Raw genomic sequence first — 20,771 nt, forward strand, 5'->3', positions numbered from 1 at the left:
TACGTTACCAGTATGTTACCAGTATGCGATATCAGTGTGTTTTATCAGTATGCGTTATCAGTGTTTGTTATCAGTATGCGTTATCAGTGTGTGCTATCAGTATGTTACCAGTATGTGTTATCAGTATGTGTCATCAGTATGCGTTATCAGTGTGTGTCATCAGTATGCGTTATCAGTATGTTACCAGTACGTGTTACCAGTATCTGTTATGAGTATGCCTTATCAGTGTGTGTTATCAGTATGCGTTATCAGTATACATTATCAGTATGTGTTATCAATATGTTACCAGTATGTGTTACCAATATACTTTACCAGTATGTTACCAGTATGCATTACCAGAATGTGTTATCAGTATGCGTTATCAGTATACATTATCAGTATGTGTTATCAATATGTTACCAGTATGTGTTACCAATATACTTTACCAGTATGTTACCAGTATGCATTACCAGAATGTGTTATCAGTATGCGTCATCAGTGTGTGTTATCAGTATGTTACCAGTATGTGTTATCAGTATGTGTTATCAGTATGTTACCAGTATGTGGTACCAGTATGCGTTACCAGTATGTTTTACTAGTATACGTTACCAGTATGTGTTATCAGTATGCATTATCAGTGTGTGTTATCAGTATGTTATCATTATGTGTTATCAGTAAGTGTTATCAGTATGCGTTACCAGTATGTGGTACCCGTATGTGCTATCAGAATGTTACCCGTATACGCTACCAGTATGTTACCAGTATACGTTAACAGTATGTTACCAGTATACGTTAACAGTATGTTACCAGTATGCATTACCAGAATGTGTTATCAGTGTGTGATGCATGTGTGTATGTGTTACCAGTATACGTTACCAGTGTGTGATGCATGTGTGTGTATGTGTTACCAGTATACGTTACCAGTATGCATTAACAGTATGTGTTACCAGTATGTGTTATCAGTATGTGGTATCAGTATGCGTTATCAGTATGTGTTATCAGTATGTTACCAGTATGTGTTACCAGTATACGTTACCAGTATATTACCAGTATGCGTTATCAGTGTGTGTTATCAGTATGCGTTATCAGTATGTATTATCAGTATGCGTTATCAGTGTGTGTTATCAGTATACATTATCAGTATTTGTTATCAGTATACATTATCAGTATGTGTTATCAGTATGTTACCAGTATACTTTACCAGTATGTGTTACCAGTATATTTTACCAGTATGTGTTACCAGTATACTTTACCAGTATTTATTACCAGAATGTGTTATCAGTATGCGTAATCAGTGTGTGTTATCAGTATGTTACCAGTATGCGTTACCAGTATGCATTACCAGTATGTGTTATCAGTATGCGTTATCAGTGTGTGTTATCAGTATGTTACCAGTATGTGTTATCAGTATGCGTTATCAGTGTGTGTTATCAGTATGTTACCAGTATGTGTTACCATTATGTGTTTTCAGTATGTGTTATAGTATGTTACCAGTATGTGTTATCCGTATGTGTTTCCAGTATGTGTTACCAGTATGTGTTATCAGTATGTGTTATCAGTATGCGTTATCAGTGTGTTTTATCAGTATATTACCAGTATGTGTTACCAGTGTACGTTACCAGTATGTCACCAGTATGTTACCTGTATGCATTACCAGAATGTGTTATCAGTGTGTGATGCATGTGTGTGTATGTGTTTCCAGTATACGTTACCAGTATGCATTAACAGTATGTGTTACCAGTATGTGTTATCAGTATGTGGTATCAGTATGTGTTATCAGTATGTGTTACCAATATGTGTTATCAGTATGTTACCAGTATGTGTTATCAGTATGTTACCAGTATGCGTTATCAGTATGTGTTATCAGTATGTGTTATCAGTATGTGTTATCAGTATGCGTTATCAGTGTGTGTTACCAGTGTCTGTTATCAGTATGTGTCATCATTATGTTACCCGTATGTGTTACCAGTATACGTTACCGGTATGCATTACCAGTATGTGTTATCAGCATGTGTCATCAGTATGCAATATCAGTGTGTGTTATCAGTATGTGTTACCATTATACGTTACCAGTATGTTACCAGTATGTGTTATCAGTGTGTGTTATCAGTATGCGTTATCAGTGTGTGCTATCAGTATGTTACCAGTATGTGTTACCAGTATGTGTCATCAGTATGCCTTATCAGTGTGTGTCATCAGTATGCGTTATCAGTATGCGTTATCAGTATGTTACCAGTATGTGTTACCAGTATTTTACCAGTATGCGTTATGTAGTGGAGTATGGACCAAATGCCAGATCGAAATGAAGAAATGAAAAGTTTTGAATTAAAACTTTTCCATTCTGAAGAAGACCTTTCGTCTGCGACCAAGTCACATTCCACAGGATTGTTTGTGCCCGCGGGGGTGCAAGACCCTACAGCCCGCACACACATAAGCTAAACATCAAAGGACTTGAGAGGGACACTTTCAAGTAACATGGTCCCAACGACCCCCTCTCTTCAGGAGATAACCTATTTTATAATGCTTTTAAGAGACAGGAACCTCAAACAAAAGGAAGGGTTATAATCCCGTTTATGACAAAGTGGCACCTCAATGTCTCTCGTTATCTCCCACGGGAATCAGCAGATGTTTAGAAGGGGTGACCTCGAGTTGAACCCCATTGACTCATCTAAACGACAACCTACACATGGACCAACAGCGACCCCAAATGGACACTGGCGAAACTACGCCTCGCTCGGGGTCGCCTAAAACAATAGCGGAAAACAGTCAAACTCTGATTATTTGTGTATAAACAAATGTATTGATGTCACTTTCTGTACCCTCAGATGAATGCCTACCTCCTAATGAAATGTTGTATATTGTTGATTGTTTCTATCATGAAAAGAAGTTCTACCTCTGAATAAGAGAAAACGGATTAATATTTTTTTCCAGCGTATCATCATGAATTGGACGTAAAACAACGTACTAAAGATGAAACCTTATGTAAATGTTTGATATTAATAACCCAGTATACTCATTGTTGTATGTTACTAATACGAATAGGAAATTTCGATACGGGAAATGTCTATCTTATTACTTATTGTTTAAAAGATCTTTGATCCAGCCTTCCCTCTTTTCTGTCTCATAAAGTCAGTCACGTGAGCCTGAACTTGTGCCAATCAGGAAAGGACGCCTCCCATTAGGGCGTGATCGCGCTGACTTTGAAAAACAGCAGCTCGACTGCTCACAAAGCAGTAAGCAGTTAGCAGAGAAGAAGAATCACGAGAGCTCGACAGAACAGAAGTAACAGTTCACGGAGAAGAGAAGACGACAACAACAGCGAGAAAATCCGAGAAACTTTGAAACAACAAAGAGACGCTTTCTTCTCCACGCCGACAACGAAACAAAGAAAAATCTCAGACTTCAGAAAAGCTCACAAGAGACGTCTTGAATTAGCTGATCGTATGAAGTTTTAATAATGCATCGAGCGTTTTGAATATCTCTTCTCTCTTAATCGTTTCTATGTCTTATAGCCCAATCTAAGTTTAATCTCACGACTGATCGAAGCAGGTGAACTTATTCGTGGCCAGAGTGAGGAAACACTGCCGAGATACCAGAAAGTCGTAGAATAAGTGAGTTTATTGAAGCGATTTTCAGTTCTGGAGCTGCAGTAACTAGCGGACCTTTCGTCCAAGACTTCCATACTTTGGACCCTCCCACTCCGGACAGAAAGCCGAAGAGAGGATCCTGCCGCCTGCGTCATCACACTCCGGGTACGCCCGAGACAACTCAACCAACGAAGAAAAACCTCCACACTGACTCAGCCTGGACGCTTCTGCGGAAAAAACTGCGAGACTAAGTGAGACGCCTTTACTCCCAGGACCTCAGAGAGCCTCTGCATCCAAACGAGTGGTGAAAATCGACGAAAAAGTAAGCTAAACTTATGCATTTCCAGAGCTGAAAATCGAATTAAGTTCTTGATAAATTTTGTATTAATTAAACCTTAGTTAGCAACACTTTAGTCACAAGTTAGAGTGCCTAGCGTATCGCCGCAGTCGAATCGGCTTCCCCTGCTTTGATGTCTGGAGATTACAAGGCTACGCTATGTTAATTAAATATCTTCTCTTTATTAATAAAACTCTCATTATTTGAAGTCACAGTGTTTGCAATTTGTTCATTATTTTCCTGAAAATCCTGAAGTACTCATTTAGCGTGATTATTATTCATTCTCAAACTAATTATTAATGTTTTAATTGCTTAAGCCAATTATAAATTTTAATTAATTTCATTAAGTCAAATATCAGAGATTGGAGGAGTTTGAATAAGGTCAACGCTATAAAAACAAATTATATATATATATATATATATATATATATATATATATATATATATATATATATTTCACTACAGTTAACAGTGTGTGTTATCAGTATGTTACCAGTATCTGTTATCAGTATGTGTTATCAGTGTGTGTCATCAGTATGTTACCAGTATGTGTTACCAGTATCTGTTATGAGTATGCATTATCAGTGTGTGTTATCAGTATGCGTTATTAGTATACATTATCAGTATGTGTTATCAATATGTTACCAGTATGTGTTACCAATATGCATTACCAGTATGTTACCAGTATGCATTACCAGAATGTGTTATCAGTATGTTACCAGTATGTGTTACCAGTATGTGTTACCAGTATGTGTTATCAGTATGTGTTACCAGTATGTTTTACCAGTTTACGTTACCAGTATGTGTTATCAGTATGCATTATCAGTGTGTGTTATCAGTATGTTACCAGTATGTGTTAACATTATGTGTTATCAGTAAGTGTTATCAGTATGCATTACCAGTATGTGTTACCAGTATGTGTTACCAGTATGTGTTATCAGTATGTTACCAGTATGTGTTACCAGTATGTTTTACCAGTTTACGTTACCAGTATGTGTTATCAGTATGCATTATCAGTGTGTGTTATCAGTATGTTACCAGTATGTGCTATCAGAATGTTACCCGTATACGCTATCAGTATGTTACCAGTATACGTTAATAGTATGTTACCAGTATGCGTTATCAGTGTGTGTTATCAGTATGTTACCAGTATACTTTACCAGTATGTGTTACCAGTATACATTACCAGTATTTTTACCAGTATTTATTACCAGAATGTGTTACCAGTATTTATCAGTATTTGTTACCAGTATTTGTTATCAGTATTTGTTACCAGTATGTGTTACCAGTATGCGTTATCAGTATGTTGCCAGTATGTGTTATCAGTATGCGTTATCAGTATGTTACCATTATGTGTTTTCAGTATGTTATCAGTATGTGTTATCAGTATGTTACCAGTATACATTACCAGTATTTTACCAGTATTTATTACCAGAATGTGTTATCAGTATGCGTCATCAGTGTGTGTTATCAGTATGTTACCAGTATGTGTTATCAGTATCTTACCAGTATGTGTTACCAGTATGTGTTACCAGTATGCGGTACCAGTATGCGTTATCAGTGTGCGTTATCAGTGTGCGTTATCAGTGTGTGTTATCAGTATGTGTTACCAGTATGTGTTACCAGTATGTGGTACCAGTATGTGTTACCAGTATGTGTTATCAGTATGCATTATCAGTATGCGTTATCAGTATGCGTTACCAGTATGTGTTATTAGTATGTTTTATCAGTATGTGTTATCAGTATGTGTTACCAGTATGTGTTAACAAAATATCTGTTATGAGTTTAGAAAAATGTAGGATTATACCATAACACCAAACACACAATTCTTTGGTAGGAGCCAAAAACACGTATGGAAAAACTGGAGGGAACAAGAGACAGAAGATGAAGACGATTACGAAAATGCAGAGGCCATTTTTTACCACAAAGAAGATTCAGATGATTCTGAAGATTCAGATGATTCTACATCAATGTAAAAACTGACAAAGTGAATAAAGCAGTGAAGAAAAACAAAGCAGGTGATCAAACAAACTCTGTGTAAATCTTGTTCCCTGTAATATTCTGAAATATTAAACTATTCAGTGTTGTAGCTGGAATTAAAGGAAACTCAGGCACTTTTACTGAAACTCCTGTCTCTTGGGAAACCATTACAACAAATAAAGTGTTATTCTGTAGCATGTGCTTTAACAGGTGATTTTATATCTCTTTAATTAATTTTCTTTGACAATCATTCCCCAGGTATCAACAACAGATATTGGATTGAAGATGAAAAGGAAGAGACAGACGATGAAGACGATTATGAAAATCAGGAAGCCATTGTCCATCAGGAAGAGGACTCTGACAATGATGACTATGTTGATATAGATGCAGAGGCAGAGAAAACTGCAGTGGACAATGACTATGAGGATGAGCAAATTTATTCTAATGTGTAGTATGGGAAATTAAAGATCACTTTTAATCAAGTTAACGCATGTGAACGCATGAATGTAAGACGTTAATAATTATTTTGATTAATTAATCATTTTACTCAATTTGGACACATTCCTCCCATATTTCACACTTTTAACAGTCTGTATTAGCGGTGGTGTTTGATTTTTTTTTATTTATGCTGAAATATGTAATAAATATCATAAACTCGATAACTCTGTCTCTCACATGCACACACACAGACACACACACAGAGCTCCTGTTTTTCTGTTTGAGCTGATAACTGCATATTTAAGTTTCTGTCTGATGCTAAAGCTCTCCCTGAAACTTTTACTGAGCAAACTAAGAAATTCTCATGAAAAAATCATCAAAACTACCCTGAGATCTTATAATAAAGTAAAAATGAAGGGCTTCTCTCACCAGTTTGACAGCACAATTAAATACATTAGGATAAAACATTCTTATGTATAATGACAGGCAGTTCACACCAAGTTGCCTCTAAATTCAGATGTATTTGCCTAATGCTTTCCATTGGTTGTTAAAGCTTCTTAGTTTATTTAAAGAAGCAGTCCGTCATTCTCTTTAATGGTTCTTCAAATTATACAAAAGCCATTATACTGACACCTAGTGGACTTGATTGGTCAGAGATTCTGTAGTAAATCTATTTTAAACAGCCATACTCCATATGGGGGACCTGTCTATGTCCCTTCAAGGACTTTTTAAAAAAGCAAAATATCTTTTTAATTACAATCAAAATGTAGAATTAAAATGATGAAAATAAAATAATTTAAAGGGCTTTTATTTTGAAATGAAACACCAGAATCCCCTGATATCTTTATCTGAATACAAATCTTTTATTTTTCTCATTCTATTCCACATAGAGTTTTCACAAAGGTATGTTTATTTATTTCTAATTTCAAAATCCTATGTTTGTTTGATTAGACATTTGTGAATTAAATTAGCAGAGTTTTGTGAAATCACATTCAATTCCTGTCATTCTCGCTGTTTCCCCGCTACGTCATAAAGCGAGAAATTTCTGGAGGCGACATCAAGACTGAGAGAAGCGCAACTGAGAAAAGGCAAAATGAAAGCGAAAACGGATTCTTCCAGAATATTAAGCTCAAAATAGTCAATTATATACAGAAATATTCTGTTTACAAACCTGTTTTTATAACTCTCAATATTAATGACAATGACAATGACAATTGAAAATGTAATTTATTGGTTATGGATTCTGTGTTTTGTTCTCAGAACTTCATTTTATTTTGACGCCATGGGGTGGTATATGTGTATTTTCATACTATTCAGAGCAGCAGTGTGCAGTTTGGGACATGGCCAGAGACTAACGTTCTCACAACCTGAACACAGCTAATATTAACGTTCACTAACTCTCAGATCCTCCTGTGTTACACTAAAAGTTATATACAAGCCGCTTTTATAACTGTAATTATCTGTCGTTGTTATTTGTTGTGCTCTTCTTACTGACATCAAGTTTGGAGCTGGTCAAAACAAACTTTATAAACCAGACTCTGACAGTGAAGCGGAGGCCAGTGAAGCTGATGATTGGAGCTAGTGATGTGTCGGTCGCGAACGAACCGGTTCAAAGAGCCGGCTCTTGTAAGTGAACGATGAGAGCCGGTTCCCGTCTAAGACCGAGCCATTTTTTTCTAAGGCTTTTCATTCAACCAATCAGAGAACAAGCAAGCTCCAACCCTCCAACCCTCCAAACTGAGACACTTGGTTTTCCTGAATGCCAATCTGCCTTCCAAAAAATAGTTGAAGAAAATGTTAAATCAGTTAAATGTTTGTTGACAGTTGTGGTTGTTTTAATCACTACCGTTGAATGCTGCTGTTTTGCACTTTGCAGAGTATTTGTTTATTTTATTACCCAGAAATGGATGATTATTTAATTTAATAAGCTATTTTGTAATACCTACCTTTTAGGTTCCATTGGCTATATTTCAGAGTTTACAAGTGATTTTTTATTAAGGTGTTTAAATAAAAATCCAGTTATTTATACAATTGAATGTGTGAGTGCAATCAGTGAGTTATTACAAGACAGACATAAAACAATTGGCCACTGTAACACTATTTATTATTTTTAATATTGAACAATAATATTTTGTCCATATAGTCATGTAAAATGTAGGTAATATTGTTCTGTACCAGTGGAAATAAGTGGTAAAACAAAGAGCCATTTAGGAACCGGAAGAGCCGACTCTTTATGAAGAGCCGAGCCAAAAGAGCCGGCTCCCCAAAAAGAGCCGAAATTCCCATCACTAATTGGAGCAGATTTATATTTGAACAGGCGCCTTAACGAAGGCTGAAAGAGGACCCACGGTGTCTGACTCACTGCCAAAACACGATAATCTCAGTGGCACCTTTTCAAAATTAAAGCATTTTTTTTGTTCCAGGCAAGCTACATTTTTCTGGTCTCTTATCTAATGTTCTTTTATTATGTTTAAGGGCTATTAGTGAATCCACTGTGAGTGGATGCTTTTTACTGAGTAAGATTTATAGGAAAACAGAAGGGCATTAATAAAGACAGGCTCATTAATAAAGAAATGCTAATTTCTTCAGAATCTTTGTACTTCACCTACAATACCTACACGCCCCACACACTGAGAAACACTGAAATAAACACAGAGTGTTGTGTTAAATATGAAATGAATAAAATATTAATTTTGACCATATTTAGTTCAGAGTAATGAGATTCTGCTCGAGCTGCTGAGCTCAGCTACAAAATATTTGAACTTGTCAGAGGTAAAACATTGTCTTTTATCAGTAATTTATTCTTAAACAGAAAGGTTGCCCTTAGTGAATCCACAGAGTCATTTATGACATTGATGGGAATCACCTCGTCACAGATTAAAGTTAAAAATGTACTTTTAAATTCTCAAAATTGGTACCAGCACAAACTGAGTTTTATTGTACAAGAGAATCATGTTTAGTAAAGGCTCTTTCTCTCTCTCTGTCTTACAGCTTCTGCTCCATTTGACGTGGAACTGAAAATTGGAAGAAGCAGCTGGTATATTAATACCTACATTACATCACCTCTAGCTTTCTGTTCTTTCCTCTTCTTCCTGCTTCAGGCACCAAAGGTAGTCTTTTTGACATAGTCCCCCTGCTTTCTAGTTCTAATTTCTAGTATATTACCATATTAGTTAGCATGCAAAATGTTCTAGGATCAATTGGATTTAATGGAAACATCAGCTGACGATGGAGAGAGAATCAACACTACAGAGAATCCTCTGCTGGAAGAGTGGATTCGTAGATCTGATAAAGCGTGTGCACCTTTTGTGCTCCTGAGATCTTGAAGAGAACCCAAATCTGAGACAGACCACAACAGCAGCTGTTTCCTTGTTGTAGTCCTTATCTCCAGAAATGACAGCCCTTTTGAATACTGGCACAATTTCTGTCCACTTTCTCAGGCTTGCACACACAGCACAGAGATGCTCATCTTCAGCAGATAGTGAGAACAGATAGTGCAGTAAGTCATGTACTTAATGAGAAAACGTTCTTTCATGTGAAAAGACAGAAAAGCTTCTGCTCTAAAGAAATTGACACTTTTCCTAAAGAATACACATTTAATTAAAGCCTGTTTTTTGTAAAAGAGTGATTCTGTTTGTGAATTGTAGGTTGAAACACTGCCCCATGCTTTTCCTCTAAACTGAGTAATTGTGACTTAAACAACGACTTTGACTCAGGAAACTAACATGGTCCTATGGTGAGATTTTAATCATCATTGATATTATTTTCGTTACAGACAAAAATAATGACAACAAAAAATACACAAAAATATTTACTTACTGTAGAACATTATTTAGTAAATGTGTATATGTAATATATTATTATTATAGACACACACAAAAAAAAGAAAACACAAGGATATATTAAACATACAATGGACCAGGGCGATGACATGACCTTTCTCAGAACCGTTCTAAATATTACGTTTTTTCGTCTACAGCCCTAATATTTTCTGCACATTATTTGATAAGACTTGCAGAGAGAGCCAAGAAGGACAGGTAAAGTAGTAAGACTTGCACCCAAGGCACAAAGATACTCATCTTCACCAGGCAGATAGTGAGAACAGATAGTGCTGCTTAGTGCAGTACACCATGTACTTAATGAGAAATGTTCTTTCATGTGAAAACAAGCAGAAACACTTTTACTCTACAACAGAACACACTATTTCTAAATAAAATTACAATTAAATTACAGCCTGTTATTTAAATGACTGATTCTGTTTGTGTAATTTGTTGGCAACACACAACCGATGTGCCTGTTATAGCTAAGAGTCAAATTTGTTTCAGGTCATCGTAAACCCGTATAGAGACTGTTTTGTTAATGTCAATAGTGCACTAATTACAACAATGCATTACAGTGGGCTATTGTTTAATCTCACCAGTTGGCCAAGTGTGTCCTGGATTTCATTTCAACCAAAAATATAGTTTATGCCTAAGTTATAGTTAGAAACTATTAAATAAAAAAAAAGATGTGTTTCTACATGAGGGGTCTGTTGACATATTTACATGCGGTGACTTCTGTAGCATATAATTATCATAAATGCTAGTGCTATTTTTGTCATGGCAGGTTTAAACACTGCCCCAGGCTTTCACTTTAAACTCAGTAATATGTAACTTAAACAACAACTTTGACTCAGGACCCTAACATGGTCCTATGGTAAGATTTTAATGGTTATTGAATTTGTTTTATTTATAATCAGAATATATAATGACAACAAAGACTACACACATTACTTACAGAAAACTATTTAGTAAAAGTATATATTTAATATAGTACCACTATTATTATTACACTTTTTATTATTATATACACAGTAAAAAGAAAGCACAAGGATATATTAAACATATTAAACGTAGGACCACGGCCAAACTCCTCCTCTGGGCTCTATATAAACCCTGCAAACTCAGGTCATTTCCACGTTGGACAAACTTGCTCCCACGTCCACCTCGTCTCCACATTTTTCTCATATTCATCTATCCAACAGGGGGGTCCGGCTTCATATGCTTTCATAAGCCACCCTGAACTCAACCCCAAAGACTTCCTCCTCCCTGTTTCAGCCTTTACGGCCAGTGTCTGTACTAGCAAATTGAGCCTTAAGAGATTTATTTCCTTCAGCATGGACAGCACCATTCAACTCAATACTGCATGTTTTGGACGAATGTTTCTGTTTATGAGCCCTTGGTCTCACACAGTACAGCAGAGGTCAGCACAGCTCAGACTTAACTTTGGATTTTTCCTTTCCTTTATATAAAGGCCCCTGGCTGGCTCGGCAGTTTTTGGAATGAGGTGATCAGAGAGGCTGTTGAGAATAAATTTGAAAGAATATAAAGGACATATAATTATTTATAAATTAAGCATCTAGTATTGCCACGGACACCCATTTATACTTTTGGACATTTTGTGTAACCAATCCATCTACCAAATAATTTTGGACCATGGGAGGAAACCCACGCAGACATGGGGAGAACACACCAAACTCCTCACAGATAGTCAAACAGAAAGGGACTCGAAACCACATCCCCAGGATCTGGGAGCTGTGTGACTGTGGCACTAAGTGTTGCACCACTGTGCCACACGACTAAATGCATGGTTAAATATAATATTTTATGAAGAAAAATACAAGTCCTGCCTTCCATCACAAATTGTATGATCCATTTTCTTTCCCTGAAGCCGTGCTGAGAGCAAACACACACTTCCTAGTGCCAGTTTTTTGATGCCCAACCCCTAACTTGTCCTGGCCATTAAAGGGATTAGTCTCAGATTGGCTGTGTCTGTTTAGGCAAGTGTTTCCCGTACCCAAAAAGTCAGATTTTCTTCCTTCAGTGTGGGATGTTTAAATTTGGGAGTCAGATTTAAATGTAGTTTATTTTTGATGGGTGGAGGTGGTGAAGGAGAGAGTGCTTGTCTCATTAGATGCTCAGCACTCCTAAATCTCTGATTCTAGAATCTCCCATGGTCACATCTACTCTTAGAAAACTGAAGTGAAATGACATGCTTTGTGATCATTGTACATCTGTACATAGTGTAGCTGTGGTGTTTTCAGTATGAGTTATTGCTAACAGGAAAAGGGGCCCAAGAGAATGAGAAGCTTGTAAGGCACAGACATCAGAACCTCAGAGCATCGTCTGAACACAGCAGCAGTGCCCACCCCTCTGCAAACTGAACATTTCAACAGGGATTTAGTGAAACCAAAATGCTGAGACCTCTTCTCTTCTGTATTCTCTGTAAATTCATTTTTCTTCCTTTAAGTTTGAGCATTAATATTTTTTCAGCAGAAATATTGACACATTAAATTAATTGCATGTGTATGTGCAGCTCAGCAATTAAAGCAATTAAATGTTCTACAGCTGTCACGCCCTCGTCCTGTCATGTCTGTTGTCCCCGCCATGTGCTCTCTCAGCACATGGCTCTGTTTGTTGTTGTCCATGTCTCCGCCCATGTCCCGCCTTTCCTCCTCTCCCTTGTTATCTGTCTCAGGTGCCTCATCTGTGTTAAGTATTTAAGTCCCCTTGTATCACTTCCTCTTGTCGGTCTTTCGTACTCGTTCTCGTTCCAATTCCAGTCTTGTTTCACTTCTATTGTCGCTCAGTCCAGTCTGTCTGTCCCTTGACTCAATTTGTTCTCTGTCTGTTTTCTTCCTTGTGTCTCTCATTGTCAGTCAGTACCGTTCAGTCTGTTTAGCTCTTTCTGTTTAGGTTTTATTATTATTATAATTATATTATTATCATCTTGTGTTTCAATAAAGTCACTGTGTTTTAGCAAGTGCGTCCGCCTCCGTCAGTCCGCCCCGCAAAGTCCTGACAACAGCAAAGAATTTTTTCTTGGAAGTGAAAAAAATTACAACTCAGAATAATTAAATTATTAGAACCTGCTTCGCTCATGTACATCACGACTTGTACACAACTATATATTGTATACAACTTTTTGTATATTATCAGGGAAAACTATTTTTTTGCACATAGTTTTTAATGTTTAAATCCAAATTCTATAAATTATGATTTCTATTTTCTGCATGTTTTAATCGCTGACTGAATTATTATGAGTGAATAGACTTATAACACACCTTTGTCTAGTGACACCGTATGCTCTGTATTGTGTGTTACTGGTTTAGTGAAATCTCACCCACTCTCAGTTAAGACAATCCAGAACAATAAAGCAAATTAAACAATAAAAGTTCTTGTGCACTGTTACTAATTTGAGTGTACGACACATTGTAATCATTTTTAAAATAATCTAAAGAATCATTTCAGTTCATCAAAAAGTCATTTTGATTGCACTTTATTTTGTATCCAATGATGCATATATAATGGGAAGTCTTTTGCATAGTTTGATGCATATATAATGATACGCAATCATTTCCAGAACAGCTGCGATTTTGTGTAAAATACATTTAAAATTGTGTTATTTTTTTAATTACTTAAACTTTTATTATAATAACAAAATCACAAAAAGATTTCCAATGCTCTCTCTGAAGAACTCGATTGTATTTCTCGACAAAAGTTGGGATGGAGATGAGTTTTCTGTTGTGCTCCATGACCCAGCTTTAAGAGACGGATTGGGACTGCAGGCCAGCTGGCACGTGAAGCCCTGGCGCTGTGTCTACAAAACCACATTGAATTGTCTAAGAGTCCCATGCAATAGGCAAAGATGCACCACCAATACCATGACAATTTCAGACGGCTCAACAGTGAAGTCTGACATCGCAGACCAACCCCCTCCAAGCCAGCTTTACAGTCCTACCTTACCTTTTACCATCAACAGCTGTAAATTTACACTGGCCTCCCTGGTGACTAAGGCTGTACCTAGCCCCACTGGCACCGTTAATGTATGCTCAGTGCCACCAGTTCCATGTGAACTTTATGTGCTGCATCACCAACAATCACAATAGCATTTCTACAGTGCATTTCCCAAGTAATCTGTGCTCTTCTACTCCTTCAGAGCTGCCCCTAGTTTCCGGCCCCTGGTGACGAACTGCACAAGAAGGGATGTGGCCGACTTGGCTACAAAATCCCTAACACCTATCTCCTCTAGTCTTACATGTTCCTGCCACCTGAGTTCTTTCACAAGTCCTAAATTATTATATCAATATAATGCTTTTTTACATTCCAGATACTAAAACAAGATACTAAAACAAATACAATGGCAAAAAGATCAATAAAAGTAATGGAGGCATAGGTGGAATTCATATGGAATTCAAAATTCATTCATTTTCTGTAACCACTTATACAGTTCAGGGTCACGGTGGGTCTGGAGCCTGCGTGGAATCACTGGGTGCAAAAAGGGAACACACACTGGAGTGGGCAACACTCCTTAATAGGGCGAGACACACTCACACTTTTACACCTATGGACATTTTGAGTCAACAATCCACCTACTAACTGTGTTTTTGGACCGTGGGAAGAAACCCTCACAGACACAAGGAGATGACACCAAAACCTTCACAGACAGTCACCTGGAACAGAACTGGACCCTGGAGAACATAACCCCAGGACCCTGGAGCTGTGTGACGATTTGTGATATGAAATCCAATTTAGAAACACTGCTCTCAAAGATAAAGCTCAAAATGAAGCAGCTCCAGAGTCATTAGTTACAAACTCCTTTCACAGGACCGACTCTCTGCAGTTCTAGAGAGTGTGTGACTGTCATCACTGATAAAAAAAACCCTAGAGAAACAGTTGTTTAAATAATCTCCAAACTGATTTTGCTGTGTGCATGGGCTTTTTCCTGACTGTCAGCTGTGTATCCGCAATCAAACAAACAAACAAAAAAAGCAGAGCACTGAGCACACATTACTCTGGTGGATGTTCCTTTCATGTTCATAGTGAAGTGATTCAGACCATGGAACTAGAATATTCTATAAAGATTTCAGCCTTAGTATGACCCTGTCCCAGAGTTTTTGGAGTTTCTTGAAAGCATCCATTTCTAAATGTGTTTATATTTAGAAAAGAAAACAACTATAGTCTCTATCATCGGAAATCTATTGTTTTGTACATTTGTTGTTAAAAAAGAGACATCACAGATTCTTGTATTTATTACATTATGAAACACCCCAATTTGTCTAAAAACAGGTTTATATAATTTGAATAATCTGGGTTAATTTGGATATGGGAGATTTGGGCTGATGCAGATATCGGATACTTTTCTTACACATCTGTAGAAATGTGATGATAGTTTAAGAAGCCAACTACGGCTTCATGAAAAATGCAAAACATCAGGCAATTTTTTTTAAAGACAAGTTTAATTCTGATCAGAGCAGCTCCATCAGCTCTAAAGCATTTTAACAACGAATATCCATGTGCTGGACTGGCCGACTATTTATTGAACCAAATGTTCAACCAATGTTCAACCAACAAAATTATTTCTAAAAAAAAAAAAAAAATTAAGAACATGACCATGGCCTTTCTTAATCTCCTAGCAGAATTTCTTCTCTCTACTAAGTTCCCCTGACCTGAGCTATGTTTATTACGCAGCCAAGTTGATAAAATAAGATAAAAGATAAGGCGGCACAGTGGTGCTGCAGGTAGTGTCTCTGTCACAGTTCCAGGGTCCTGGGGTTCTGGGTTGGTGTGTTCTCCTTGTGTCCACGTGGGTTTCCTCCAGGTGCGTGGGTTTCCTCCCATGGTCCAAAAACATATGTTGGTAGGTGGATTGGCGACTCAAAAGTGTCCGTAGGTGTGAGTGAGTGTGTCACTGTGTGTCGCCCTGTAAAGGACTGGCGCCCCCTGCATGGTATGTTCCTGCCTTGCGCCCAGTGGTTCCGGGTAGGCTCCAGACCCACCACGACCCTGAACTGGATAAGGGTTACAGACATTGAATGAATGGAAGATGAGACTTTATCGATCCCAAAGGAAATTGCAGTGTCAAAGCAAAAAAAAGTGTACAGTAATCACAATAAATAGGGCAGGGATATAGAGAGGGGTTACAGAGAGTACAGAAGTGGAGAAGTACTCTTGACTGTAAGTAATAAAGTGAGAATAGTCTATATACATAAATGAATTATGTGAATGACATACGCAAGTAGCAGCCTCAGTGGGTATTACACTAAGAAACAAAATAAATGATCAAACAAAGCAACACGTGAAATATGTCTATTTACAAAATGAGTATGAACATGACATTACCAAGCGCAGCATAAGTATTTATTGCACTGTAGTGGAGATGAATATGTTTTATTAATTTCGAATAAGAAATTTGACATTTTGGGATATAAAAGTTATTGTATTATGCCAAAAGACTTCTCTTCACTCTCAGTCACTCTTCTTCACACAGCCCAGATGGGAATTTGAGACAATTGAGCAGAGAAGGATCGTACACCACAATCCAGGACGGTTTATGACCCAAGGTCTCATAGGGTTAAGAGAGGAATCTTTGTTGATAGCAAAGACACTATGCTCTGTATAAAACTGCTTAATTAATTACTTCTCAAACTATTGAATTAAACCTTAATTCCCATTGGTGTTAAATGGTTTGAAGTTACATATGTGTACCACTGTGTGAAATTAACTCCATTTAGACAATCAAAATGGGTGGAATTAATTTACATGTGCTTGAAATCACCTTTTTATATGAACTTATGTAGGAACCAAGGTAGCCACATACTCTGTGTGTTATTTGGTTAAGAATGATATAAAACATTGTTTTGTCTGAATGGTATTACTTTGTGTTAACATATAATGTTTTATATTGCGAAAGCCTGGTTCAGAATCCTGGGATATTCATTCAGCAGGAAGCTTCCTTAAGTCTTTGTCTTGTCAAGTGTCATAAATTGGGAAACTCCCTGAGGACCAATAAGGGCTTCAAGGTGGATTTCTAAAATCTGGTTAAAACCCAGTGGTGCAAAAAAAAAAAAAAAAACTCACTCAGAAAGAAGCAGAATAGAGAAGAAAAGGAGAGATGAAGAAGCAAGTTTTTTTCAGTCTGTTCAGTCAGTTACACTCAGTTAGAGTCCAGGGAGAATTCCCAGTTAAGTTCAGAGTTCAGCCCTTCAGCTCTCTTCAGGCTTTTTCAGAAGCTTTCCAGATTCTCTTATGGCTCTCTCTTAAACAGTCTTGGGCTCCTCAAGCAGGGCCCAGAAAGAACAAACCCAGAACATAGAAAGAAAGCGTAGAGAGAAGAAAAGAGGAGAGGTGGAAAAAAAGGAGAATTCGCTTCCAGCCCGGAAGCTCAGCTAAGAGAGCCCAGAACTTCTAACCAGAAGTTTTATTTTAATTTCTAGGAGAAAAACTCATCTATAAAAAATCTATAGTTCATTCCAGCAAAGCTCAATGCCACACCCAGAGCATGAAAGAGACCTCAGACCTCGGACCCTCAAAGTGATAACAAGAGCTTCAGGATCAGCAACGAAGAAGGCCACATGCTCCCTCAGAATGATCTTCTGGAGCTTCCTCATGTATCGCTGTAATCCATTTCATTATATGAATCTACAGGGTGGGCCATTTATATGGATACACCTTAATAAAATGGAAATGGTTGGTGATATTAACTTCCTGTTTGTGGCACATTAGTATATGGGAGGGGGAAACATCAAACTTATTGGGAATTTCACAAGAAAAACAATAGTGTGCTTGGTTTTAACGTAACTTTATTCTTTCATGAGTTATTTACAAGTTTCTAACCACTTATAAAATGTGTTCAAAGTGCTGCACATTGTGTTGGATTGTCAATGCATCCCTCTTCTCCCACTCTTCACACACTAATAGCAACACCGCAGGAGAAATGCTAGCACAGGCTTCCAGTATCCGAAGTTTCGGGTGCTGTTTAATATAAAGACTGTTTAATATAAAAGCATAATCTCACTCTGAAAAACTTTGAAAAAACAACCTTTAACTCATTTATTTTTCTAAAAAAATTAATTTAAATAAAAAAATCCTGACTAAGAATAATTTCCCATAAAATGACCTGTTCCACAATTATTGGCACCCTTAAAAATTTCTTGGAAATAAATGTATTTGAACCATTTATGTCATTTCTACTGTATTGTATAAAGTGGATCAAAGTATCAAGGAACCTTTAATTAGTAATTCATCACTTCCTGTTTCCCTGGGGTATAAATATGGCAAACATATAAACATGGGAAAGACACGAGAACACACTATTCAAGTAAGGCAGATGTGTGTCGACCTTCATAATTCAGAAATAATTCATAAATCAAATCAGGTATTCAAGATCAGGTTACAAGAAAATAGCTACTCACCTGCAGATGCCCTTATCTACAGTCAGAGCAATAACAAACCTGGATGAGGATGCAAGTGTATCTTGCCACCACGCACAGTGAGAAGGATGGTCAGAGAAGTAAAAGGTTTTCCACAGCTCACTATAAGAGAACTTAATCAAATGGTAGCATCTTGGGTTATGAGGGTTCCCAAACAACCATCAGGCAACATCTACATGCCAGCAAGCTGTTTGGGAGGCATGCACGGAGAAAGCCTTTTCTGAGTTATACTTGTGATTATGTAGGGTGGCCCAACACATCACCATCTCTCTAAAACCACATACCAAAGACTCAAAGAATACTTAAATATAAAAGAATGGTACTTACCTGTGTCCTTTTAGAAGTGGCAGCGCGCGGGTCACCCAGCTTTTATAGTCCTCAATGGACTAGGGTAAATAGCTGGTGCAGGTGGATCCAGTGAACCTGTAAATGGGGACAAAACGGTTAATACCTTTTGTGTCAGGGACGCGGAGTTGGACTGACTGTGGCGGATGCACTTGCTAAAACACAATAAACATTTATTTAAACAAAAGATATCAAAACAGAGAGACTTCAATAAAACAGACAAAGACAGACAGACAGAGCTGGACAGACCTAAACACGGACAGCTAAAGCAAATGGGACAGACAGACTAGAGAGCCAAATAATATGATAACAGTGGAAATGAAATTAAACGAATGACCCACAAACATGAAGTGAAACATGGAAACTTAAATACATATTACAGACAAAGGACACCTGGAAAAGATAACGAGGGGGCAGGATTACAAATAAGAGAGGAGGCAGGAGACAAGACACTGGACAGAAACGGGGACTGGACAGGACTTGGCAGGGGAACTGGGCCTAGGACGTTTACGGGGACAGACACAAACACAGTGACAGGGACAGAGACAAAAATGCAGGCACTGGTACAGGGATGAGGACAAAGACAGGAACCAGGACAGGGATGAACAGAGGAATCAAAATAACTGGAAGGTGCCCAGGACAGAAGCCAGCCTGGGCACAGGTCTAGGGATTGGCCCTGAAGTCCTTGGGGCCGACCTATGGACACAAACTGAAGTGGCCAGGGCCACAGTCACAGGTGCAGTAACGGGAGCGGCTGAGGACGCCGCCCTCGGAGGAACAGGAGCGGCTGAGGAAGCCGCCCTCGCAGGAACAGGAGCGGCCGAGGAAGCTGCCCTCGCAGGAACAAGAGCCGCGGTTGCCGCCTTTTCAGGGACAGGAGTGGCTGTGGAAGCCGCCTTCTCTGGATCAAGAGCGGCATGGATCGGCGCCATGGCTGGATCAGAAGCGACTGAGGAAGCCGCCATCACGGGAACAGGAGCGGCGGAGGTCGCCGCCTTCACGGTAACAGGAGCTGCCTGGTTAGCCACCTTCACGGGAACAGGAGCGGCCTGATTGGCCGCCTTCACGGGAACAGGAGCGGCCTAGTTGGCCGCCTTCATGGGAACAGGAGTGGCCTGGTTGGCCGCTTTCACGGGGACAGGAGCGGCTGTGGAAGATGCCTTCTCAGGGACAGGAGCGGCTGTGGAAGCAGCCTTCTCGGGAACAGGATTGCCCTATATCGCCGCCCTCGCTGAATTCGGAGCGGCCTGGATCGCCACTGTTGTAAACTTGTCTTCTGGTGGTTTCAAAGTGAAGAAGGGAGACCAGTCTGGATAATAATGCTGTTTAATGAGCACTCTGGTTGAACCTCAGACTGATCTCAGAATGATTTGGTCACAGGCTGAATCTCAGAATGATCTAATTGTTTGTAAGAGGCACACATCTTTATACCCATCTTACAACCTTACACATGGATTGATCATTATCTAAACAGGACTTGAAAACAGGAGGAAACTGTCGTAACACATCACTGTCGTCAACAAGCCATAAACAACCTAGTTCATAAACATCCTCTGAGTTCCTGGTGCACTGTCATAAAGTTAACAGCTAACACATCCATGCAGAAATCTTCAAGGGAGTTTCATTTCATCCACTGTTGTTCTTGACTTTACCTTGAAGGTACAAAAACAAAAACAAAAAATCAAGAAGGCTTGGCAGTATCATGTAAACAAAAAAATCAAAATCAAAAACTAAAAGACTTGGCAGTATCATGTTGGCTGTATATAAACTTTTAACATTTTGCGGAGCATCAATTTACTATTGCATCGAGAACAGAGGATGTCTTCACTTTGGGTGTGGCCCCTGTAGCCTACAT

The sequence above is a fragment of the Hoplias malabaricus genome, chromosome 13 (genome assembly GCF_029633855.1).
Source record: "Hoplias malabaricus isolate fHopMal1 chromosome 13, fHopMal1.hap1, whole genome shotgun sequence".
Lineage (NCBI taxonomy): Eukaryota > Metazoa > Chordata > Actinopteri > Characiformes > Erythrinidae > Hoplias > Hoplias malabaricus.